This window comes from Sceloporus occidentalis, unplaced genomic scaffold, assembly GCF_023333645.1.
Source record: "Sceloporus occidentalis isolate IW3139 unplaced genomic scaffold, rSceOcc1.0.p SCAF_8, whole genome shotgun sequence".
Lineage (NCBI taxonomy): Eukaryota > Metazoa > Chordata > Lepidosauria > Squamata > Phrynosomatidae > Sceloporus > Sceloporus occidentalis.
This window is the reverse complement of record NW_028316988.1, coordinates 29,782,439-29,803,540: the sequence shown is the minus strand read 5'-3', so window position 1 is coordinate 29,803,540 and position 21,102 is coordinate 29,782,439. Positions and strand designations below refer to the sequence as shown.

The window sequence follows — 21,102 nt, the reverse complement described above, 5'->3', positions numbered from 1 at the left end:
TCGGTTCATCCAACCTACGTATAATTATAACAGTTCTTTTCAATAGTCTTTAATAGATAATTTGATGGTTCTTAATGCAAAGAACTGTCAAGACTCCCTAAAACCCTGGAGAGCTACTGTCCGTCAGGATAAGCAATACTGACTTAGATGGACTGATGGAGTAAGCTCTTTCTTTCTTTTCAGTCTGAAATTTAATCTGTTTCAAGTATATGAAGAAACAGTAACTCAAATTTCAATTAGAGGAGGTAGAATGTACCTTAGCTTTCAATAATCACAACAAAATGGATTAATAATTCTAGAGCTCACTTCTTTAAAGTCCAGCAGGCAAGGGTTCTTTTAATCCAATTTCATAAAAACCTCTGGAATCACACCTACCTGGTCAACCCAAGTATAGCATTAGGTGCCATTGGTCGAAACAAAACAAGTTGTAGTGCTGACTGATGCAAATGGGTCTATCCTTTGACCTAGGCTAAAGTAGCCATTATGACAGCATCATTATAACATGACCTTGAGTATCTCCCAGGACCTTGGCTATTTCTCCTCTACTCTTTCCCTTATTATATTTCACATCTGGATCTCTGTGGGCAGCTTTCCCCAGCATGGGGCACTCCAAATGTTTTAGTATACATCTCAGCTCAGATCCTGCTAGCGTGTCCAACTGTCAGAAAGCTGTAATCCAAATGTCTCCAGGAGACCATCAAGGATGTTATTTGAGAATTCACAGTACTTCTTATTGAACAAGACTGGTGAACTGGCTGGATTCCCTCTCTTTTGTGTTTAGGCAAGTGTCGGGATCATAGGTCTGCCATGCTTGCTCATCATATATTTTATATAAGCTTTGTAATACTGGATGATGGGTTATGCTACACAAGTGTATCTTTGATATGTATCTGAAAGTATACTTCTCTTAAGTCCAACTTTATTTAAACATTCCCTTTCATCAGGTCTGCTAACATATCCTTCATTAAGGGCACGAGGCACATATTTGAGATGCACATAGCATTCATCTCTTCATAGTCCATGCAGATTCTCAACAATCCTTCCTTCTTGTGCCAGAGTAATACCAAGGCAGTCATTGAAGAAGTGGCTGATCTTATGAATCCTCTTGCCAACTGCTTGTCTATGGACTCCCTTAAGGCTGCTAGTTCTTTGGGAGTTATGGACCATAACTTAATTTTAGGCAACTCAGCCCCCAGGATCAGTTCAATAGCACAATCTGACTTACAACATGGGAGAAGGGAGTCAGACTCATCCTCAAATACTTCCTTCACATCCACACACTCACTGGGCACTTCTAGCTCCACAACTGGTACTAAGATCCCCATGCCCATGTGCTTGTCAGCGGCCTTTAACCTAGGTGGTTTCATTACTATGCCCACTGTGACTTGCTCAAAGTCAGGTCCAGAGCCCATGGTCCACCCATCAGGGCTTCCCAGAACTGCTGGCTCACAAATTTTACCAAGTCAATGTGGAGGTCATGGAATTTGAGCCAGTTCACTCAAGGCTAATTATGTGGGTTGGTATAAGAACTGCCAGGAATGGCAAAATCTTCCTATGTGTCTCAATCGCCATGCTTGGTACGACAAAAGTTGCTGTTATGCACCTGGGTAAAATATATGGATGTCGGTAATTCCTCCACCTGCAAGTCCACTCCAGTGACTGTGTTGGGGTACATTAAGCATCTAGTACATTCAGAGTCTATCATGCCAACATCTCCATACTTCCTCCTTCCCCCAGGGCCCACATTCACACCTGAAGGTGGCACATCCCCTCATCACAGTCTTGGGTGCCTTTGTCACCATTTAGGGCAGCCACTGTTTCCCGTGGCTCTGCGCTGCTCTTGGTCTCATCAGATAGATCGACCTCCCATGACAATTCCTCCATCATCTGGGCACTCTCCAACATGGCATTTTCTCACTTCTACATTGAGCATCAGTTTCCAGTTCTCCAGCCGGTCACACCCAACCAAGCAAGGTGCCGGGTTCCCTGCAGCAGGAAACGCTAAACTATGTCTGGATTCAGCCCATCTTGGACGTTCTGGATTTTTGTGGTCTCAGACAAGTCAGATATCCAGCCTGCCAGCTGTCTGAACTCCACCACATACTTAGCCACTGACCTGCTGCCACTGGATGTTCATGCGTGCTTTCTCCTGTCAGAATGCATCCTCAAACCAAGGTCGAAGACTAGTCATGGAGGCACTGAAGTCATCCAGCTCTGCTGCTCCCATTTTGTACCAATCAACCAACCATTTCATAGCCTCTCCTTTCAATTATGCTGACACATAGTGCACTTTGTAGCTTCTGACTGGAAGGTATGCTCCCACTCACACATGAACCCTTTGACTTGGGTCAAGAAAAACAGCAGCTTCTTGGACTCTTCATCAAAGGCAACTTTTGAGCCCTGGTCAGTGTACAAGTGCAACTTGACAAGACCAGGAGCAGCCAGTGTCAAGTGGCCTCTCTTCCCACTACAACCATCGGCTCTCCTGTCACCTGAAATCTCTGTCATATCCCTTAGCCTTGCTATCATCAGAGGTAGTTGCAGGGGCAGCTGGGCCAGGATCTCTTGGAGACAGCCTTTGTTTTTCCAGCTTGATATGTACACTCTGTAGTTTTGCTTCCAGCTTTCCACAGCTGGCCTACTGCAAATGGAATGGACCGAAAACCCCATTCAGCCTGATGTCCATTGCGCAGAGCAGCGATCCATGTGCCTTCCATGGCTCTCCATGTGTGGAATCCATGGCCATTGGTTGCTGGCTGCCCTGGCCTGGGGAGTTGTTAGGTTGGTCATGGCCACCTACAGCTGTACTACAGCCCTTCTCTTTTGGGTCTTGAGTTTGGCCCCTGGGTCCATGGTCTCATGGAATAGGTTTATTCTATGTTCTTTCTCTGAAGATGTAATTACTCCAGGAAAAACCCGATGCTTGTTTCAGATCTGGCACTGTAATTCCTTGTCTCTGTCTAACTCAATGAACATGCTTCATGGATGAAACCAAAAAGTGTTGTTTTGAAAAAGATCAGCACAGATTAGCACCAACTAAATGTCATTGTATTATTTATTTATTTAGAGTATTCATGCCCTGAGTAGCCTATAAATCATTTTGACATTTTGGGTTATACTACTATTATTACAGCTAATTTACTATTAACTTCCTAGCCAATTCCCAATTAATTCACTGACAAAAAACTTTGGTCAACTTATCCACAGGGCAGTATAACTATAAGTATATGTATAAGTACTGTGATTTAACCCTTCTCTGAGCAGAATGGTGAAAGTCACAGGATTAGACCTTCCCAGGAACTCCTAAAAGAAGCACTCTACTCTCTCATCCACTCAGCCTTTAAGAGTAAGCAGAAACAGTTATGCCTGCCAGAACTTTGTAAATTATTTGGCATTGTTTGCTATGCTTTGTCCTTTACATCCTTTGTTACAGGCCCCTAAGTTTTATCCTTGGATGGGTCGTATCAAATCCATAATTTTGAGCCCAAAACCTGCCTTTGAGTTATACATGAGGTCAACTTATAGTTGAGTATATACCGTAAACTACTACCAACAACTTCACTGGCATCACATTGTGTTTTAATTGCTGTTATTAGGATTGCTGTTGCAGTACAAACAGCTTCATTTATATACCGCTTCATACTGAACTAACAGTGTCCAAGTGGTTTACAATTGTAGGCTAATTACAACTGTAAGTAGTGACTATTGCTGTTATTGATACTAGTAGAAGCAGTCATACAGAGGCGTAACCCCTTCACGTCTTGGGAAGGTTGCCCTCCCCAAACCTGCAGCTGCTCGCATGCTTGCCCCGACTTACTACAGCCCCATTTATGGGGACATACTAAAGCAAATGATTGTACTTGCCCATAAGGAGACATTGGGGAATACTTGCCCATTGAGAAATGTTGGAGACTACTTGGCCTATAAGGAAACATAGGGGAATATTTCCCCATAGGAAAACATTGGAGACTACGTGCCCATAGGCATGTATTCCCCTATGTATCCCAATAAGCAAGTATTCTCCCATGTTTCCCTATGGGCAAGAATTCCCCTACGTTATCCCTATGGGCAAATATCCCCCAATCTTTCCCTATGGGCAAGTACTGTCATTTGTTACGAACAGGATTGTTGTTGCAGCAGCCACCATTATATCCACGAGCAAATACACAAAGATTTGTGGAAATACACGTGGTTTGAACAATATCAACCAAAACTCACACAAAAAAGTGGACACGAAACATTGGGAGGAAGCTCCTGACAGTAAGAGCTGTTTGGCAATGGAACACGCTCCCTTGGAGAGCAGTGGAGTCTCCTTCCTTGGAGGTTTCTAAACAGAGGCTAGGTGGCTTTGTGTGGGGTGCTTTGATTGTGAGTTCCTGCATGGCACAAAGGGGCTGGAGTGGATGGCCCTTGGGGTCCCTTCCAACTCTAGGGTTCTCTGTATTCTTACATGACCCAAAGAGGTTTGGTGTGGAAGACCCTTAGGATCTCTTCCAAATAGGATTCTGTGTCTTACTCCATGGCAGAATGGGTTGGACTGGATGGCCCTTGCGGTCTCTTCCAAGTCTAGGATTCTCTGCATTCCTGCATGGACAAAGGATGGTTTGGGGCTGCATTACCCTTGGGGTCCCTTGCAACCCTGACATTCTCTGTGTTGCTGCATGGCAGAATGGGCTAGATTAGATGGCCCCTTGGGATCCCTTCCAAGCCTAGGATTCTGTGTATTCCTGAATGGCAAAAAGGGACTGGCTGACCCCTTGGGTCCCTTCCATGGCAGAATGGGATTGGATGGGATGTCCCCTTGGGGTCCCTTCCAGCTCTGGGATTCCCTGTATTCCTGCAGGGCAGGAGGAGGTTGGACTGGATGTCCCCTTGAGGTCCCTTCCAACTCTAGGATCCCCTGTATCCCTGCAGGGCAGGAGGAGGTTGGACGGAGGTCCCCTTGAGGTCCCTTCCAACTCTAGGATCCCCTGTATCCCTGCAGGGCAGGAGGAGGTTGGACTGGATATCCCCTTGGGGTAGCTTTCAACTCTAGGATCCCCTGTATCCCTGCAGGGCAGGAGGAGGTTGGATTGGATATCCCCTTGGGGTCCCTTCCAACTCTAGGATCCCCTGTATCCCTGCAGGGTAGGAGGAGGTTGGATTGGATGTCCCCTTGGGGTCCCTTCCAACTCTAGGATCCCCTGTATCCCTGCAGGGCAGGAGGAGGTTGGACTGGATGTCCCCTTGAGGTCCCTTCCAACTCTAGGATCCCCTGTATCCCTGGAGGGCAGGAGGAGTTTGGACTGGATGTCACCTTGGGGTCCCTTACAACTCTAGGATCCCCTGTATCCCTGCACGGCAGGAGGAGGTTGGACTGGATGTCCCCTTGAGGTCCCTTCCAACTCTAGGATCCCCTGTATCCCTGCAGGGCATGATGAAGTTGGACTGGATGTTCCCTTGGGGTCCCTTCCAACTCTAAGATCCCCTGTATCCCTGGAGGGCAGGAGGAGGTTGGACTGGATGTCCCCTTGGGGTCCCTTCCAACTCTAGGATCCCCTGTATCCCTGCAGGCAGGAGGAGGTTGGACTGGATGTCCCCTTGAGGTCCCTTCCAACTCTAGGATCCCCTGTATCCCTGCAGGGCAGGAGGAGGTTGGACTGGATGTCCCCTTGAGGTCCCTTCCAACTCTAGGATCCCCTATATCCCTGCAGGGCAGGAGGAGGTTGGACTGGATGTCCCCTTGAGGTCTCCTCCAACTCTAGGATCCCCTGTATCCCTGCAGGGCAGGAGGAGGTTGGACTGGATGTCCCCTTGGGGTCCCTTACAACTCTAGGATCCCCTGTATCCCTGCACGGCAGGAGGAGGTTGGACTGGATGTCCCCTTGAGGTCCCTTCCAACTCTAGGATCCCCTGTATCCCTGCAGGGCATGATGAAGTTGGACTGGATGTCCCCTTGGGGTCCCTTCCAACTCTAGGATCCCCTGTATCCCTGCAGGGAAGGAGGAGGTTGGACTGGATGTCCCCTGGGGGTCCCTTCCAACTCTAGGATCCCCTGTATCCCTGCAGGGCAGGAGGAGGTTGGACTGGATGTCCCCTTGGGGTCCCTTCCAACTCTAGGATCCCCTGTATCCCTGCAGGGCAGGAGGAGGTTGGACTGGATGTCCCCTTGAGGTCCCTTCCAACTCTAGGATCCCCTGTATCCCTGCAGGGCAGGAGGAGGTTGGACTGGATGTCCCCTTGGGGTCCCTTCCAACTCTAGGATCCCCTGTATCCCTGCAGCCAGGAGGAGGTTGAACTGGATGTCCCATTGGGGTCCCTTCCAACTCTAGGATCCCCTGTATCACTGCAGGGCAGGAGGAGGTTGGACTGGATGTCCCCTTGGGGTCCCTTCCAACTCTAGGATCCCCTGTATCCCTGCAGGGCAGGAGGAGGTTGGACTGGATGTCCCCTTGGGGTCCCTTCCAACTCTAGGATCCCCTGTATCCCTGCAGGGCAGGAGGAGGTTGGACTGGATGTCCCCTTGGGGTCCCTTCCAAATCTAAGATCCCCTGTATCCCTGCAGGGCAGGAGGAGGTTGGACTGGATGTCCCCTTGAGGTCCCTTCCAACTCTAGGATCCCCTGTATCCCTGCAGGGCAGGAGGAGGTTGGACTGGATGTCCCCTTGGGGTCCCTTCCAACTCTAGGATCCCCTGTATCCCTGCAGGGCAGGAGGAGGTTGGACTGGATGTCCCCTTGAGGTCCCTTCCAACTGTAGGATCCCCTGTATCCCTGCAGGGCAGGAGGAGGTTGGACTGGATGTCCACTTGGGGTCCCTTCCAACTGTAGGATCCCCTGTATCGCTGCAGGGCAGGAGGAGGTTGGACTCGATGTCCCCTTGAGGTCCCTTCCAACTCTAGGATCCCCTGTATCCCTGCAGGGCAGGAGGAGGTTGGACTGGATGTCCCCTTGGGGTCCCTTCCAACTCCAGGATCCCCTGTATCCCTACAGGGCAGGAGGAGGTTGGAGTGGATGTCCCCTTGGGGTCCCTTACAACTCTAGGATTCCCTGTATCCCTGCAGGGCAGGAGGAGGTTGGACTGGATGTCCCCTTGGGGTCCCTTACAACTCTAGGATCCCCTGTATCCCTGCAGGGCAGGAGGAGGTTGGATTGGATATCCCCTTTGGGTCCCTTCCAACTCTAGGATCCCCTGTATCCCTGCAGGGTAGGAGGAGGTTGGATTGGATGTCCCCTTGGGGTCCCTTCCAACTCTAGGATCCCCTGTATCCCTGCAGGGCAGGAGGAGGTTGGACTGGATGTCCCCTTGAGGTCCCTTCCAACTCTAGGATCCCCTGTATCCCTGGAGGGCAGGAGGAGTTTGGACTGGATGTCACCTTGGGGTCCCTTACAACTCTAGGATCCCCTGTATCCCTGCACGGCAGGAGGAGGTTGGACTGGATGTCCCCTTGAGGTCCCTTCCAACTCTAGGATCCCCTGTATCCCTGCAGGGCATGATGAAGTTGGACTGGATGTTCCCTTGGGGTCCCTTCCAACTCTAGGATCCCCTGTATCCCTGCAGGGCAGGAGGAGGTTGGACTGGATGTCCCCTTGGGGTCCCTTCCAACTCTAGGATCCCCTGTATCCCTGCAGAGCAGGAGGAGGTTGGACTGGATGTCCCCTTGAGGTCCCTTCCAACTCTAGGATCCCCTGTATCCCTGCAGGGCAGGAGGAGGTTGGACTGGATGTCCCCTTGAGGTCCCTTCCAACTCTAGGATCCCCTATATCCCTGCAGGGCAGGAGGAGGTTGGACTGGATGTCCCCTTGAGGTCTCTTCCAACTCTAGGATCCCCTGTATCCCTGCAGGGCAGGAGGAGGTTGGACTGGATGTCCCCTTGGGGTCCCTTACAACTCTAGGATCCCCTGTATCCCTGCACGGCAGGAGGAGGTTGGACTGGATGTCCCCTTGATGTCCCTTCCAACTCTAGGATCCCCTGTATCCCTGCAGGGCATGATGAAGTTGGACTGGATGTCCCCTTGGGGTCCCTTCCAACTCTAGGATCCCCTGTATCCCTGCAGGGCAGGAGGAGGTTGGACTGGATGTCCCCTGGGGGTCCCTTCCAACTCTAGGATCCCCTGTATCCCTGCAGGGCAGGAGGAGGTTGGACTGGATGTCCCCTTGGGGTCCCTTCCAACTCTAGGATCCCCTGTATCCCTGCAGGGCAGGAGGAGGTTGGACTGGATGTCCCCTTGAGGTCCCTTCCAACTCTAGGATCCCCTGTATCCCTGCAGGGCAGGAGGAGGTTGGACTGGATGTCCCCTTGGGGTCCCTTCCAACTCTAGGATCCCCTGTATCCCTGCAGCCAGGAGGAGGTTGAACTGGATGTCCCATTGGGGTCCCTTCCAACTCTAGGATCCCCTGTATCCCTGCAGGGCAGGAGGAGGTTGGACTGGATGTCCCCTTGGGGTCCCTTCCAACTCTAGGATCCCCTGTATCCCTGCAGGGCAGGAGGAGGTTGGACTGGATGTCCCCTTGGGGTCCCTTACAACTCTAGGATCCCCTGTATCCCTGCAGCCAGGAGGAGGTTGAACTGGATGTCCCATTGGGGTCCCTTCCAACTCTAGGATCCCCTGTATCCCTGCAGGGCAGGAGGAGGTTGGACTGGATGTCCCCTTGGGGTCCCTTACAACTCTAGGATCCCCTGTATTCCTGCAGGGCAGGAGGAGGTTGGACTGGATGTCCCCTTGGGGTCCCTTACAACTCTAGGATCCCCTGTATCCCTGCAGGGCAGGAGGAGGTTGGACTGGATGTCCCCTTGGGGTCCCTTCCAAATCTAAGATCCCCTGTATCCCTGCAGGGCAGGAGGAGGTTGGACTGGATGTCCCCTTGAGGTCCCTTCCAACTCTAGGATCCCCTGTATCCCTGCAGGGCAGGAGGAGGTTGGACTGGAAGTCCCCTTGGGGTCCCTTCCAACTCTAGGATCCCCTGTATCCCTGCAGGGCAGGAGGAGGTTGGACTGGATGTCCCCTTGAGGTCCCTTCCAACTGTAGAATCCCCTGTATCCCTGCAGGGCAGGAGGAGGTTGGACTGGATGTCCCCTTGGGGTCCCTTCCAACTGTAGGATCCCCTGTATCGCTGCAGGGCAGGAGGAGGTTGGACTCGATGTCCCCTTGAGGTCCCTTCCAACTCTAGGATCCCCTGTATCCCTGCAGGGCAGGAGGAGGTTGGACTGGATGTCCCCTTGGGGTCCCTTCCAACTCCAGGATCCCCTGTATCCCTGCAGGGCAGGAGGAGGTTGGAGTGGATGTCCCCTTGGGGTCCCTTACAACTCTAGGATTCCCTGTATCCCTGCAGGGCAGGAGGAGGTTGGACTGGATGTCCCCTTGGGGTCCCTTACAACTCTAGGATCCCCTGTATCCCTGCAGGGCAGGAGGAAGTTGGACTGGATGTCCCCTTGGGGACCCTTCCAACTCTAGGATCCCCTGTATCCCTGCAGGGCACGAGGAGGTTGGACTGGATGTCCACTTGGGGTGCCTTCCAACTCTAGGATCTCCTGTATACCTGCAGGGCAGTAGGAGTTTGGATTGGATGTCCACTTGAGGTCCTTTCCAACTCTAGGATCCCCTGTATCCCTGCAGGGCAGGAGGAGGTTGGACTGGATGGCCCCTTGGGGTCCCTTCCAAATCTAGGATCCCCTGTATCCCTGCAGGGCAGGAGGAGGTTGGACTGGATGTCCCCTTGAGTTCCCTTCCAACTCTAGGATCCCCTGTATCCCTGCAGGGCAGGAGGAGGTTGGTCTGGATGTCCCCTTGGGGTCCCTTCCAACTCTAGGATCCCCTGTATCCCTGCAGGGCAGGAGGAGGTTGGACTGGATGTCCCCTTGGGGTCCCTTACAACTCTAGGATCCCCCGTATCCCTGCAGGGCAGGAGGAGGTTGAACTGGATGTCCCCTTGGGGTCCCTTCCAACTCTAGGATCTCCTGTATCCCTGCAGGGCAGGAGGAGGTTGGACTGGATGTCCCCTTGGGGTCCCTGACAACTCTAGGATCCCCTGTATCCCTGCAGGGCAGGAGGAGGTTGGACTGGATGTCCCCTTGGGGTCCCTTACAACTCTAGGATCCCCTGTATCCCTGCAGGGCAGGAGGAGGTTGAACTGGATGTCCCCTTGGGGTCCCTTCCAACTCTAGGATCCCCTGTATCCCTGCAGGGCAGGAGGAGGTTGGACTGGATGTCCCCTTGGGGTCCCTTCCAACTCTAGGATCCCCTGTATCCCTGCAGGGCAGGAGGAGGTTGGACTGGATGTCCCCTTGAGGTCCCTTCCAACTCTAGGATCCCCTGTATCCCTGCAGGGCAGGAGGAGGTTGGACTGGATGTCCCCTTGGGGTCCCTTCCAACTCTAGGATCCCCTGTATCCCTGCAGCCAGGAGGAGGTTGAACTGGATGTCCCATTGGGGTCCCTTCCAACTCTAGGATCCCCTGTATCACTGCAGGGCAGGAGGAGGTTGGACTGGATGTCCCCTTGGGGTCCCTTCCAACTCTAGGATCCCCTGTATCCCTGCAGGGCAGGAGGAGGTTGGACTGGATGTCCCCTTGGGGTCCCTTCCAACTCTAGGATCCCCTGTATCCCTGCAGGGCAGGAGGAGGTTGGACTGGATGTCCCCTTGGGGTCCCTTCCAAATCTAAGATCCCCTGTATCCCTGCAGGGCAGGAGGAGGTTGGACTGGATGTCCCCTTGAGGTCCCTTCCAACTCTAGGATCCCCTGTATCCCTGCAGGGCAGGAGGAGGTTGGACTGGATGTCCCCTTGGGGTCCCTTCCAACTCTAGGATCCCCTGTATCCCTGCAGGGCAGGAGGAGGTTGGACTGGATGTCCCCTTGAGGTCCCTTCCAACTGTAGGATCCCCTGTATCCCTGCAGGGCAGGAGGAGGTTGGACTGGATGTCCACTTGGGGTCCCTTCCAACTGTAGGATCCCCTGTATCGCTGCAGGGCAGGAGGAGGTTGGACTCGATGTCCCCTTGAGGTCCCTTCCAACTCTAGGATCCCCTGTATCCCTGCAGGGCAGGAGGAGGTTGGACTGGATGTCCCCTTCGGGTCCCTTCCAACTCCAGGATCCCCTGTATCCCTACAGGGCAGGAGGAGGTTGGAGTGGATGTCCCCTTGGGGTCCCTTACAACTCTAGGATTCCCTGTATCCCTGCAGGGCAGGAGGAGGTTGGACTGGATGTCCCCTTGGGGTCCCTTACAACTCTAGGATCCCCTGTATCCCTGCAGGGCAGGAGGAGGTTGGATTGGATATCCCCTTTGGGTCCCTTCCAACTCTAGGATCCCCTGTATCCCTGCAGGGTAGGAGGAGGTTGGATTGGATGTCCCCTTGGGGTCCCTTCCAACTCTAGGATCCCCTGTATCCCTGCAGGGCAGGAGGAGGTTGGACTGGATGTCCCCTTGAGGTCCCTTCCAACTCTAGGATCCCCTGTATCCCTGGAGGGCAGGAGGAGTTTGGACTGGATGTCACCTTGGGGTCCCTTACAACTCTAGGATCCCCTGTATCCCTGCACGGCAGGAGGAGGTTGGACTGGATGTCCCCTTGAGGTCCCTTCCAACTCTAGGATCCCCTGTATCCCTGCAGGGCATGATGAAGTTGGACTGGATGTTCCCTTGGGGTCCCTTCCAACTCTAGGATCCCCTGTATCCCTGCAGGGCAGGAGGAGGTTGGACTGGATGTCCCCTTGGGGTCCCTTCCAACTCTAGGATCCCCTGTATCCCTGCAGAGCAGGAGGAGGTTGGACTGGATGTCCCCTTGAGGTCCCTTCCAACTCTAGGATCCCCTGTATCCCTGCAGGGCAGGAGGAGGTTGGACTGGATGTCCCCTTGAGGTCCCTTCCAACTCTAGGATCCCCTATATCCCTGCAGGGCAGGAGGAGGTTGGACTGGATGTCCCCTTGAGGTCTCTTCCAACTCTAGGATCCCCTGTATCCCTGCAGGGCAGGAGGAGGTTGGACTGGATGTCCCCTTGGGGTCCCTTACAACTCTAGGATCCCCTGTATCCCTGCACGGCAGGAGGAGGTTGGACTGGATGTCCCCTTGAGGTGCCTTCCAACTCTAGGATCCCCTGTATCCCTGCAGGGCATGATGAAGTTGGACTGGATGTCCCCTTGGGGTCCCTTCCAACTCTAGGATCCCCTGTATCCCTGCAGGGCAGGAGGAGGTTGGACTGGATGTCCCCTGGGGGTCCCTTCCAACTCTAGGATCCCCTGTATCCCTGCAGGGCAGGAGGAGGTTGGACTGGATGTCCCCTTGGGGTCCCTTCCAACTCTAGGATCCCCTGTATCCCTGCAGGGCAGGAGGAGGTTGGACTGGATGTCCCCTTGAGGTCCCTTCCAACTCTAGGATCCCCTGTATCCCTGCAGGGCAGGAGGAGGTTGGACTGGATGTCCCCTTGGGGTCCCTTCCAACTCTAGGATCCCCTGTATCCCTGCAGCCAGGAGGAGGTTGAACTGGATGTCCCATTGGGGTCCCTTCCAACTCTAGGATCCCCTGTATCCCTGCAGGGCAGGAGGAGGTTGGACTGGATGTCCCCTTGGGGTCCCTTCCAACTCTAGGATCCCCTGTATCCCTGCAGGGCAGGAGGAGGTTGGACTGGATGTCCCCTTGGGGTCCCTTACAACTCTAGGATCCCCTGTATCCCTGCAGCCAGGAGGAGGTTGAACTGGATGTCCCATTGGGGTCCCTTCCAACTCTAGGATCCCCTGTATCCCTGCAGGGCAGGAGGAGGTTGGACTGGATGTCCCCTTGGGGTCCCTTACAACTCTAGGATCCCCTGTATTCCTGCAGGGCAGGAGGAGGTTGGACTGGATGTCCCCTTGGGGTCCCTTCCAACTCTAGGATCCCCTGTATCCCTGCAGGGCAGGAGGAGGTTGGACTGGATGTCCCCTTGGGGTCCCTTCCAAATCTAAGATCCCCTGTATCCCTGCAGGGCAGGAGGAGGTTGGACTGGATGTCCCCTTGAGGTCCCTTCCAACTCTAGGATCCCCTGTATCCCTGCAGGGCAGGAGGAGGTTGGACTGGAAGTCCCCTTGGGGTCCCTTCCAACTCTAGGATCCCCTGTATCCCTGCAGGGCAGGAGGAGGTTGGACTGGATGTCCCCTTGAGGTCCCTTCCAACTGTAGAATCCCCTGTATCCCTGCAGGGCAGGAGGAGGTTGGACTGGATGTCCCCTTGGGGTCCCTTCCAACTGTAGGATCCCCTGTATCGCTGCAGGGCAGGAGGAGGTTGGACTCGATGTCCCCTTGAGGTCCCTTCCAACTCTAGGATCCCCTGTATCCCTGCAGGGCAGGAGGAGGTTGGACTGGATGTCCCCTTGGGGTCCCTTCCAACTCCAGGATCCCCTGTATCCCTGCAGGGCAGGAGGAGGTTGGAGTGGATGTCCCCTTGGGGTCCCTTACAACTCTAGGATTCCCTGTATCCCTGCAGGGCAGGAGGAGGTTGGACTGGATGTCCCCTTGGGGTCCCTTACAACTCTAGGATCCCCTGTATCCCTGCAGGGCAGGAGGAAGTTGGACTGGATGTCCCCTTGGGGTCCCTTCCAACTCTAGGATCCCCTGTATCCCTGCAGGGCACGAGGAGGTTGGACTGGATGTCCACTTGGGGTGCCTTCCAACTCTAGGATCTCCTGTATACCTGCAGGGCAGTAGGAGTTTGGATTGGATGTCCACTTGAGGTCCTTTCCAACTCTAGGATCCCCTGTATCCCTGCAGGGCAGGAGGAGGTTGGACTGGATGGCCCCTTGGGGTCCCTTCCAAATCTAGGATCCCCTGTATCCCTGCAGGGCAGGAGGAGGTTGGACTGGATGTCCCCTTGAGTTCCCTTCCAACTCTAGGATCCCCTGTATCCCTGCAGGGCAGGAGGAGGTTGGTCTGGATGTCCCCTTGGGGTCCCTTCCAACTCTAGGATCCCCTGTATCCCTGCAGGGCAGGAGGAGGTTGGACTGGATGTCCCCTTGGGGTCCCTTACAACTCTAGGATCCCCCGTATCCCTGCAGGGCAGGAGGAGGTTGAACTGGATGTCCCCTTGGGGTCCCTTCCAACTCTAGGATCTCCTGTATCCCTGCAGGGCAGGAGGAGGTTGGACTGGATGTCCCCTTGGGGTCCCTGACAACTCTAGGATCCCCTGTATCCCTGCAGGGCAGGAGGAGGTTGGACTGGATGTCCCCTTGGGGTCCCTTACAACTCTAGGATCCCCTGTATCCCTGCAGGGCAGGAGGAGGTTGAACTGGATGTCCCCTTGGGGTCCCTTCCAACTCTACGATCCCCTGTATCCCTGCAGGGCAGGAGGAGGTTGGACTGGATGTCCCCTTGGGGTCCCTTCCAACTCTAGGATCCCCTGTATCCCTGCAGGGCAGGAGGAGGTTGAACTGGATGTCCCCTTGAGGTCCCTTCCAACTCTAGGATCCCCAGTATCCCTGCAGGGCAGGAGGAGGTTGGACTGGATGTCCCCTTGGGGTCCCTGACAACTCTAGGATCCCCTGTATCCATGCAGGGCAGGAGGAGGTTGAACTGGATGTCCCCTTGAGGTCCCTTCCAACTCTAGGATCCCCTGTATCCCTGCAGGGCAGGAGGAGGTTGGACTGGATGTCCCCTTGGGGTCCCTTACAACTCTAGGATCCCCTGTATCCCTGCAGGGCAGGAGGAGGTTGAACTGGATGTCCCCTTGGGGTCCCTTCCAACTCTGGGATCCCCTGTATCCCTGCAGGGCAGGAGGAGGTTGGACTGGATGTCCCCTTGGGGTCCCTTCCAACTCTACGATCCCCTGTATCCCTGCAGGGCAGGAGGAGGTTGAACTGGATGTCCCCTTGAGGTCCCTTCCAACTCTAGGATCCCCTGTATCCCTGCAGGGCAGGAGGAGGTTGGACTGGATGTCCCCTTGGGGTCCCTTACAACTCTAGGATCCCCTGTATCCCTGCAGCCAGGAGGAGGTTGAACTGGATGTCCCATTGGGGTCCCTTCCAACTCTAGGATCCCCTGTATCCCTGCAGGGCAGGAGGTGGTTGGACTGGATGTCCCCTTGAGGTCCCTTCCAACTCTAGGATCCCCTGTATCCCTGCAGGGCAGGAGGAGGTTGGACTGGATGTCCCCTTGGGGTCCCTTACAACTCTAGGATCCCCTGTATCCCTGCAGGGCAGGAGGAGGTTGAACTGGATGTCCCCTTGGGGTCCCTTCCAACTCTGGGATCCCCTGTATCCCTGCAGGGCAGGAGGAGGTTGGACTGGATGTCCCCTTGGGGTCCCTTCCAACTCTAGGATCCCCTGTATCCCTGCAGGGCAGGAGGAGGTTGAACTGGATGTCCCCTTGAGGTCCCTTCCAACTCTAGGATCCCCTGTATCCCTGCAGGGCAGGAGGAGGTTGGACTGGATGTCCCCTTGGGGTCCCTTACAACTCTAGGATCCCCTGTATCCCTGCAGCCAGGAGGAGGTTGAACTGGATGTCCCATTGGGGTCCCTTCCAACTCTAGGATCCCCTGTATCCCTGCAGGGCAGGAGGTGGTTGGACTGGATGTCCCCTTGGGGTCCCTTCCAACTCTAGGATCCCCTGTATCCCTGCAGGGCAGGAGGAGGTTGAACTGGATGTCCCCTTGAGGTCCCTTCCAACTCTAGGATCCCCTGTATCCCTGCAGGGCAGGAGGAGGTTGGACTGGATGGCCCCTTGGGGTCCCTTCCAACTCTAGGATCCCCTGTATCCCTGCAGGGCAGGAGGAGGTTGGACTGGATGTCCCCTTGGGGTCCCTTACAACTCTAGGATCCCCTATATCCCTGCAGGGCAGGAGGAGGTTGGAATGGATGTCCCCTTGGGGTCCCTTACAACTCTAGGATCCCCTGTATCCCTGCAGCCAGGAGGAGGTTGAACTGGATGTCCCCTTGAGGTCCCTTCCAACTCTAGGATCCCCTGTATCCCTGCAGGGCAGGAGGAGGTTGGACTGGATGTCCCCTTTGGGTCCCTTACAACTCTAGGATCCCCTGTATCCCTGCAGGGCAGGAGGAGGTTGAACTGGATGTCCCCTTGGGGTCCCTTCCAACTCTACGATCCCCTGTATCCCTGCAGGGCAGGAGGAGGTTGGACTGGATGTCCCCTTGGGGTCCCTTCCAACTCTAGGATCCCCTGTATCCCTGCAGGGCAGGAGGAGGTTGGACTGGATGTCCCCTTGGGGTCCCTTACAACTCTAGGATCCCCTGTATCCCTGCAGCCAGGAGGAGGTTGAACTGGATGTCCCCTTGGGGTCCCTTCCAACTCGAGGATCCCCTGTATCCCTGCAGGGCAGGAGGAGGTTGGACTGGATGTCCCCTTGGGGTCCCTTACAACTCGAGGATCCCCTGTATCCCTGCAGGGCAGGAGGAGGTTGGACTGGATGTCCCCTTGAGGTCCCTTCCAACTCTAGGATCCCCTGTATCCCTGCAGGGCAGGAGGGGGTTGGACTGGATGGCCCCTTGGGGTCCCTTCCAACTCTAGGATCCCCTGTATCCCTGCAGGGAAGGAGGAGGTTGAACTGGATGTCCCCTTGAGGTCCCTTCCAACTCTAGGATCCCCTGTATCCCTGCAGGGCAGGAGGAGGTTGGACTGGATGTCCCCTTGGGGTCCCTTCCAAGTCTAGGATCCCCTGTATCCATGCAGCCAGGAGGAGGTTGAACTGGATGTCCCATTGGGGTCCCTTCCAACTCTAGGATCCCCTGTATCCCTGCAGGGCAGGAGGAGGTTGGACTGGATGCCCCCTTGGGGTCCCTTCCAACTCTAGGATCCCCTGTATCCCTGCAGGGCAGGAGGAGGTTGAACTGGATGTCCCCTTGAGGTCCCTTCCAACTCTAGGATACCCTGTATCCCTGCAGGGCAGGAGAAGGTTGGACTGGATGGCCCCTTGGGGTCCCTTCCAACTCTAGGATCCCCTGTATCCCTGCAGGGCAGGAGGAGGTTGGACTGGATGTCCCCTTGGGGTCCCTTACAACTCTAGGATCCCCTGTATCCCTGCAAGGCAGGAGGAGGTTGGACTGGATGTCCCCTTGGGGTCCCTTACAACCCTAGGATCCCCCGTATCCCTGCAGGGCAGGAGGAGTTTGAACTGGATGTCCCCTTGGGGTCCCTTCCAACTCTAGGATCTCCTGTATCCCTGCAGGGCAGGAGGAGGTTGGACTGGATTTCCCCTTGGGGTCCCTGACAACTCTAGGATCCCCTGTATCCCTGCAGGGCAGGAGGAGGTTGGACTGGATGTCCCCTTGGGGTCCCTTACAACTCTAGGATCCCCTGTATCCCTGCAGGGCAGGAGGAGGTTGAACTGGATGTCCCCTTGGGGTCCTTTCCAACTCTAGGATCTCCTGTATCCCTGCAGGGCAGGAGGAGGTTGGACTGGATGTCCCCTTGGGGTCCCTGACAACTCTAGGATCCCCTGTATACCTGCAGGGCAGGAGGAGGTTGAACTGGATGTCCCCTTGAGGTCCCTTCCAACTCTAGGATCCCCTGTATCCCTGCAGGGCAGGAGGAGGTTGGACTGGATGGCCCCTTGGGGTCCCTTCCAACTCTAGGATCCCCTGTATCCCTGCAGGGCAGGAGGAGGTTGGACTGGATGTCCCCTTGGGGTCCCTTACAACTCTAGGATCCCCTATATCCCTGCAGGGCAGGAGGAGGTTGGAATGGATGTCCCCTTGGGGTCCCTTACAACTCTAGGATCCCCTGTATCCCTGCAGCCAGGAGGAGGTTGAACTGGATGTCCCCTTGAGGTCCCTTCCAACTCTAGGATCCCCTGTATCCCTGCAGGGCAGGAGGAGGTTGGACTGGATGTCCCCTTTGGGTCCCTTACAACTCTAGGATCCCCTGTATCCCTGCAGGGCAGGAGGAGGTTGAACTGGATGTCCCCTTGGGGTCCCTTCCAACTCTACGATCCCCTGTATCCCTGCAGGGCAGGAGGAGGTTGGACTGGATGTCCCCTTGGGGTCCCTTCCAACTCTAGGATCCCCTGTATCCCTGCAGGGCAGGAGGAGGTTGGACTGGATGTCCCCTTGGGGTCCCTTACAACTCTAGGATCCCCTGTATCCCTGCAGCCAGGAGGAGGTTGAACTGGATGTCCCCTTGGGGTCCCTTCCAACTCGAGGATCCCCTGTATCCCTGCAGGGCAGGAGGAGGTTGGACTGGATGTCCCCTTGGGGTCCCTTACAACTCGAGGATCCCCTGTATCCCTGCAGGGCAGGAGGAGGTTGGACTGGATGTCCCCTTGAGGTCCCTTCCAACTCTAGGATCCCCTGTATCCCTGCAGGGCAGGAGGGGGTTGGACTGGATGGCCCCTTGGGGTCCCTTCCAACTCTAGGATCCCCTGTATCCCTGCAGGGAAGGAGGAGGTTGAACTGGATGTCCCCTTGAGGTCCCTTCCAACTCTAGGATCCCCTGTATCCCTGCAGGGCAGGAGGAGGTTGGACTGGATGTCCCCTTGGGGTCCCTTCCAAGTCTAGGATCCCCTGTATCCATGCAGCCAGGAGGAGGTTGAACTGGATGTCCCATTGGGGTCCCTTCCAACTCTAGGATCCCCTGTATCCCTGCAGGGCAGGAGGAGGTTGGACTGGATGCCCCCTTGGGGTCCCTTCCAACTCTAGGATCCCCTGTATCCCTGCAGGGCAGGAGGAGGTTGAACTGGATGTCCCCTTGAGGTCCCTTCCAACTCTAGGATACCCTGTATCCCTGCAGGGCAGGAGAAGGTTGGACTGGATGGCCCCTTGGGGTCCCTTCCAACTCTAGGATCCCCTGTATCCCTGCAGGGCAGGAGGAGGTTGGACTGGATGTCCCCTTGGGGTCCCTTACAACTCTAGGATCCCCTGTATCCCTGCAAGGCAGGAGGAGGTTGGACTGGATGTCCCCTTGGGGTCCCTTACAACCCTAGGATCCCCCGTATCCCTGCAGGGCAGGAGGAGTTTGAACTGGATGTCCCCTTGGGGTCCCTTCCAACTCTAGGATCTCCTGTATCCCTGCAGGGCAGGAGGAGGTTGGACTGGATTTCCCCTTGGGGTCCCTGACAACTCTAGGATCCCCTGTATCCCTGCAGGGCAGGAGGAGGTTGGACTGGATGTCCCCTTGGGGTCCCTTACAACTCTAGGATCCCCTGTATCCCTGCAGGGCAGGAGGAGGTTGAACTGGATGTCCCCTTGGGGTCCTTTCCAACTCTAGGATCTCCTGTATCCCTGCAGGGCAGGAGGAGGTTGGACTGGATGTCCCCTTGGGGTCCCTGACAACTCTAGGATCCCCTGTATACCTGCAGGGCAGGAGGAGGTTGAACTGGATGTCCCCTTGAGGTCCCTTCCAACTCTAGGATCCCCTGTATCCCTGCAGGGCAGGAGGAGGTTGGACTGGATGTCCCCTGGGGGTCCCTTCCAACTCTAGGATCCCCTGTATCCCTGCAGGGCAGGAGGAGGTTGGACTGGATGTCCCCTTGGGGTCCCTTCCAACTCTAGGATCCCCTGTATCCCTGCAGGGCAGGAGGAGGTTGGACTGGATGTCCCCTTGAGGTCCCTTCCAACTCTAGGATCCCCTGTATCCCTGCAGGGCAGGAGGAGGTTGGACTGGATGTCCCCTTGGGGTCCCTTCCAACTCTAGGATCCCCTGTATCCCTGCAGCCAGGAGGAGGTTGAACTGGATGTCCCATTGGGGTCCCTTCCAACTCTAGGATCCCCTGTATCCCTGCAGGGCAGGAGGAGGTTGGAATGGATGTCCCCTTGGGGTCCCTTCCAACTCTAGGATCCCCTGTATCCCTGCAGGGCAGGAGGAGGTTGGACTGGATGTCCCCTTGGGGTCCCTTACAACTCTAGGTTCCCCTGTATCCCTGCAGGGCAGGAGGAGGTTGGACTGGATGTCCCCTTGGGGTCCCTTCCAAATCGAAGATCCCCTGTATCCCTGCAGGGCAGGAGGAGGTTGGACTGGATGTCCCCTTGAGGTCCCTTCCAACTCTAGGATCCCCTGTATCCCTGCAGGGCAGGAGGAGGTTGGACTGGATGTCCCCTTTAGGTCCCTTCCAACTCTAGGATCCCCTGTATCCCTGCAGGGCAGGAGGAGGTTGGACTGGATGTCCCCTTGGGGTCCCTTCCAACTCTAGGATCCCCTGTATCCCTGCAGGGCAGGAGGAGGTTGGACTGGATGTCCCCTTGAGATCCCTTCCAACTGTAGGATCCCCTGTATCCCTGCAGGGCAGGAGGAGGTTGGACTGGATGTCCCCTTGGGGTCCCTTACAACTCTAGGATCCCCTGTATCCCTGCAGCCAGGAGGAGGTTGAACTGGATGTCCCCTTGAGTCCCTTCCAACTCTAGGATCCCCTGTATCCCTGCAGGGCAGGAGGAGGTTGGACTGGATGTCCCCTTGGGGTCCCTTACAACTCTAGGATCCCCTGTATCCCTGCACGGCAGGAGGAGGTTGAACTGGATGTCCCCTTGGGGTCCCTTCCAACTCTACGATCCCCTGTATCCCTGCAGGGCAGGAGGAGGTTGGACTGGATGTCCCCTTGGGGTCCCTTCCAACTCTAGGATCCCCTGTATCCCTGCAGGGCAGGAGGAGGTTGGACTGGATGTCCCCTTGGGGTCCCTTACAACTCTAGGATCCCCTGTATCCCTGCAGCCAGGAGGAGGTTGAACTGGATGTCCCCTTGGGGTCCCTTCCAACTCGAGGATCCCCTGTATCCCTGCAGGGCAGGAGGAGGTTGGACTGGATGTCCGCTTGGGGTCCCTTCCAACTCTAGGATCCCCTGTATCCCTGCAGGGCAGGAGGAGGTTGGACTGGATGTCCCCTTGAGGTCCCTTCCAACTCTAGGATCCCCTGTATCCCTGCAGGGCAGGAGGAGGTTGGACTGGATGGCCCCTTGGGGTGCCTTCCAACTCTAGGATCCCCTGTATCCCTGCAGGGCAGGAGGAGGTTGGACTGGATGTCCCCTTGGGGTCCCTTCCAAGTCTAGGATCCCCTGTATCCATGCAGCCAGGAGGAGGTTGAACTGGATGTCCCATTGGGGTCCCTTCCAACTCTAGGATCCCCTGTATCCCTGCAGGGCAGGAGGAGGTTGGACTGGATGCCCCCTTGGGGTCCCTTCCAACTCTAGGATCCCCTGTATCCCTGCAGGGCAGGAGGAGGTTGAACTGG

General features: G+C 55.6%; 1 protein-coding gene across 4 annotated transcripts in view; it reads right to left on the bottom strand.

Moving 5' to 3' along the window:
- KLHL26 (kelch like family member 26) overlaps positions 1-21,102 on the bottom strand; it is a 47,979-nt gene that overhangs the window by 11,673 nt on the left and 15,204 nt on the right. Inside the window, exon 1 of one of the 4 annotated variants that reach the window (XM_089535833.1) lies at positions 307-495. The exons of the other annotated variants lie outside the window; for them this stretch is intronic. The gene's annotated coding sequence lies outside the window, so the exon portion shown is untranslated. Of the gene's footprint in view, positions 1-306; positions 496-21,102 lie in introns of those variants that run through there. 4 annotated transcript variants of the gene reach the window in all.